The 5,298-nt window shown below is 41.8% G+C and overlaps 1 long non-coding RNA gene across 1 annotated transcript in view; it reads right to left on the bottom strand.

Annotated features, from left to right (window-relative positions):
• The window catches only part of LOC131881386 (uncharacterized), a 10,306-nt gene extending 5,617 nt beyond the window's left edge, over nucleotides 1-4,689 (bottom strand). Inside the window, exon 1 of the long non-coding RNA XR_009373358.1 lies at nucleotides 4,493-4,689. This is a non-coding gene — a long non-coding RNA (uncharacterized LOC131881386). The remainder of the gene's footprint in view (nucleotides 1-4,492) is intronic.
• Nucleotides 4,690-5,298: the final 609 nt, after the last annotated feature.

Genomic DNA, 5,298 nt, shown 5'->3' on the forward strand with positions numbered 1-5,298 from the left:
CCACTTATTGGTTGGGTAACCGGTTCAGGCCAGCAGCTTACACCTTAAAGGCTAGCAGTACACAGCAATCATCATGCCATGTGGTTGGTTTGATAATGAGAGTCGTATAAACAAAATCTTGACGCGCTCGACTGTCACTGCTGTTGGTGGGAGCTTGTCAAGATGGTGAGGATTGAGGTGGCCTTCAGTTGCTGCTTGAACAATGGGAAACCAACCAAATGATGGGAGATGAACTTGCATGAACTGCAGTCATTATGCTCGAATGACATTCTTCCTAGAAAACTGACGAGGACCTTTTCTGATCACGCCAAAATTTGACGTCGGAACGAATACCTTCATGAAATTTGTAGCAAAGGGAAACTCTTGCAGAGTGGCACGGAAGAAAATGAAGCTAGAAACCGAGTGCCCGCAATCGGTAGTTCTCTCAATATTTCAAGCCGAGCAACACTCAAGCAAAAACACAAAAAATGACAGAAGTCATTGGGCCAGAAAAAAATGTTCTTGACGGCTTTTGGGATTGTAGCACTGGATTTAAGATTATCAATTGGTTTTGAGGATATCTTGCAAAGTACAGAGGATAAAATGGATCACGCATAGTGTAACGATCTGTGAATAGGTTCACTCTATTTGTTTAGCAATCATAAACGAATGAACCTTTGAAATACCTCGATGTTAGTTGGGCACTGGAATTCATGGGCCATTTCCATCGACGAAGAAGTGTTCATATTCCGACACTGACTGATATTGAAACAAGGCTAAATTCATGATTGAAAGGGAGTATCATGGCCACATCAAGGCTAATTTGTGCCCTCAAAACGAAAGAAAAATTATCTGACCACGAGAAACTGTCCTTCGTAGGATTCCTGAAGGATCCAATTAGTCGCTGAATTGGGAATGAATGAAGTCTGCCGTATCATAGGTACAGTACTCTATTTCCCACGCGAGTGCTCGGAATTATTCATGACGGTCATGTTTCTCAGATCCACTGGAATCTTTTAATCCACATTTTCTTCTTCTTCTTGTTTTAGTCTCATACTATTGACACATTTGAGCCCCCGAGATGTTTTCATTCCATTTGCAGAAGAAAGAAATGGAATATCTCGATTCCAAGGTCGCCACTAGACAAAAGTGCATTTTGGCCGTCGCTCCCCCTCTTTTGAAATCGTGGAAGAAAGAATCATCCGAAGCTGGCAGCTCATTGACAAATCAAGAATTCGTCGATTTTTCTTGGGAAGCAAGGCACATTCCCGGACTTCTTGACCGCACATCAAACTGTGACGGATTTCTGGATGTGTTCCGCATTGTGTGTTCTCTCAAGCGTGCCTCAGATTCAAGACACGAACCACTGCAAATATTGTATATCGGTGGTAGAGTACATAAACATTAACTTACACATTAACCCATCTTTCATGGGAGGAGGTGGGAGGAGAACTGAGAACACTGAGAATGCAAATGAGAAACCTGCCTTGAGGAAGTAATGGTTCTTGAACTGGCCGGGAGGATCTGTTTGAAAAATGTGTTCTGGTTCCAGTCCAATTATTGTATTGGGCTTTGAAACATTTCCAAGATAACATGAACGGTTGGATGTTGCGCTGAATTATCCGGAACGAAACTTTGTACTAACGTGCAGACCGATATTTTACTGTACATAACTGTAATCACATTTTGACCAATTTGCTTTCAAGCAGATCTAGATTTAACGAGCCGCTCATTTTGGGTGAAATGAGTATGACGATAGTGCCAGGATTTCAGTCCAGAATTTCCATTGAGTTATTGTGCACTTTGAAGTCAATTTATTTAGGGAAAAATGATTTTGCTGGGTAGTTTTGTCCTTCTCCTAGTTTAATCTGCTCATTGCTAATATTCTTTAATCCTCTTGCTGATGTTTAAAAGGTCAAAATATTCAGTAATAGATAATGGAGAATCAGAAATGATCGAAAGACAATAACTTCCTAGATTTGTAAGTTGTCCTCAGTATGGCTTCCAAAAGAATAAATCAAGTGGCCAAAACAATTGCAACTACCTTGGAGACTAGCACTGTTTTGGTTGTCAAGATATCATATTCATATTCAAGTTGTTCTTTTCAAGGCCATTCAATTTCATTTGGCGATGAGCAAATGTACCCATAAGGAAAACCTGCAAAAGCCAAGACAAAATGAGGAATGAAAGGAAGACGATGTCAAGTTCCATTCGCCGATAACACGGCACATTTTTTTACATTGGACAAATCCATTGGACACCCTTTTATCTGCCCAATGGGGCAATTTCACTGCTCGTTAGGATCCGAAATGTCACTTCTTGTTGGATGAATGACGTCATTGTCGCTGATAACAAGCCGGGTGCCGTGTAAAACATGTCTCTTTTTGGTTACTTTTGAACGAACAATAATCGCTTTAACGGCTGCTAATTCACCTCGTATACTGAAAACCCAGAACATAAATTTGAACTGAGCCCTTGATTGAATGCCAATGTAAGGCTTTGTTTAACGAGCAACACTAATGAAGTGAGCTTACAGTTAAGACCACTTGTGTCAAGCTTAGCTTCAATGATATTAATGTGCAAGTAGAGCCGAATAATCAGAGCTCGGTAAGAATCGGTTTCACGCCCTCCGGAATCCCAATGCTTGGCTTGCTTGAACTCGCCGATCTTCACGCTTGAGAGCCTTGTCTTCACACGCATGGGGCAACATTATTCAATCGGAATGACGAACACTTCATAATTAGCGTGACAACTTGCTCGCCACCCACCTTCCCTGCCTCCCTCAGGCAGGGCGTTCAAATGAAGCCGTAAGTGGTGTGCGATAAAATGGACATAAATCCTGTCCCACCGATGTTTGGACGTGTCATTTGCATGAGATGGTGAAGGCCATTGACCACCTAGACAAATCAACCATTCAATCTTCAGAAAGGAGTACTTTTGCATGTCCAATAGGCACCTATGTACTAACTATGAACGGGCATCTCAAATTTCCTCCAAGGATAATGAGGTGGTCAATTATGATGGAGCTTTGTTCGTTACTGAATGACCTGAACCAAATATGAATGGCACCTTTCAAAGAGTGTGACCTTCAACCTTGGGCATTGCAGCTTACGCCCATTTTTGGATACTTACTACGTGCAAGAACCACGTTCTTGTAGGGTGGTTTCATGCATACGCACGTACGGTACGTACTCGGACATGAGTTGGTTGTATGGGACTTTCCTCGCCCAATCAAGAATGTAAACAGACTTAAACGATCCTGTTCATTAGATTCCTTAAGAAGGCCTGATTTTCGCCCACGGTGCCAAAAGAAGGTGACTCAGCAACGCCAAATTCAGCCAGATCATCCTTTCTAATGCTAGCGTAGCTAGTTAGGGCTATGGTAATCTTATCCGAATCAAACCGACCAATATATCTTGGAAACCGCAACAACTCGTTGTAATCACATGGTCTTTCTGGTCGATCAAACTTACATAATTGATTGTCGAAAAGTCGTCACTCTCGACCTTGGCCGTGCCCTCGGCAATCCAAGTCCGTTATTGATAATGAGCGACACATTGCTGATTTCCCGTCACTTAACGCATCAAAACCATGCATGGAATATGCCTTGGTTACAGCTTTCAACATTGCTACCGAGTTGGCAATTATCTGCCAAAAAGCTTCAAGGATTATTTGAGTCATTTAATCTAGATCCCAAAAAATGTCAACTCATGATAATAGTCTTAATTCCAATGGGCGAGACTTATGAAACATTGGCCATTTCATTTCAAAGCTGATGGAGTCTCATCTTCAAGACAAGACGAATAATCAAAAAGCATCAGAATAAGATAAAGTGCGATCAATCAACAGTTTATGCGACTAATTAAACTCCTTCCAACTATAAAACGCGACCAATTAAAACATAGTTGACAACATCTCTCATTGAAAGCTCGATACGTACCGGAAATCTGTTTCACATATATCTTAATTAGTCAAAATAACAAACGCCTTATTCAGCATTGCGAGCCTTGGGATACAAAAAGTAGACAAAAATGATCAGGGCGATTCGAACATTCGAATAGAGATACACTTGTGCATAAGAGATATGGTATGAACTCCAAAGAAGGGCAAGTGATAAGTGGCACGCTGTATGAGCTATGATTCATCCTTACATGTTTATGTTTATGGCTTTTGGCACTTGCTAATGAATACATTGGCACTTCGTACATTCGAGCCGGAAGTGGGTCCAAAAACGACAAGAACAGTCCAAAAATGCAAGAGATGTAGGAGGCCAAGTGTGAGATTCCATTCGTATCGGAATGTCTTTGTTGGATCTCACTTGGATTTACCGGATATTTGATGCCATTATTAATCCTGTTAGCGGGTAGGCTCCTAGTTATGAAGTGCCAGAGAATTGCTACAATGGAGGCGTTAGGCGGTTTCCCTGAAAAAACTGCTGGTTGAACTTGCGACTTACGACTTCGTCTTTTTCCACATATTGTGTTTGGCAATGAAAATGTTTTGATTTTCTAACCTTGGTCTTGAAATTAGAAGTCAGGAGGGGAATATCTCGGGAATGACGGCCAGATGACACCCAACCAATAACAACAACCCTGGCGATCCAAGCGTGGACAACAGGTTATCAACCCTTCAATGAACACGCACTATCTTGCTTTTTGAACGCTTTTAAACACCAGCCTTCGTCACTATTTCCAGCTTTTAAGGAACACAGCCTTGGGTAACGTTATTCTCCACCGATTAGTTGGCGGTGCTACTTTTTTCAAATCTTAACCTGACCTAATCAAATCTAATCTAAACTTGCCTAACCTAACCCAACCTAACCTAACACGATATTAATAACCCTTAAAGTCTATTTAACATGTTGCCACAAATTTAAAAATGAGCACCGCCAACTAATCGGTGGAGAATAACGTTTATCCAGAGCCTTGCCATCGGGTAATTCATCTTGTAATTTGCCACTGAACTATCAATGGGAAGGCTATAAATGGGCAAAGGATTCAGCTGAACTTGGACAGTGTCCCCACGAGCTCGTCAATAAAAAGCGTGAGTCGGATTGAAATCTCTAGAAAGAGGCTATCCAATTGAATATTCAGAGAGTATGATAGTGCAGTTTGTGTATGTGATGTTATTCAAGCTATGAATGGGCTGGTGCCTGGTAGAGTTGGTTGCTGATCAAACGGCAGGCATTGTCTTGCTTGGGATTCATCTAACGGTAGACATGACTCTTTAAGCGAGTGCTTCGCTGATGAGTGCGAGCGCTTGCTTGGGGTTGTCCGGGGTTTGGGTCTCTTTTCTCGTCCTCAATCCTTCTCGGAGTTG

Source organism: Tigriopus californicus, chromosome 1 (assembly GCF_007210705.1).
Source record: "Tigriopus californicus strain San Diego chromosome 1, Tcal_SD_v2.1, whole genome shotgun sequence".
Taxonomy (NCBI): Eukaryota; Metazoa; Arthropoda; class Copepoda; order Harpacticoida; family Harpacticidae; genus Tigriopus; species Tigriopus californicus.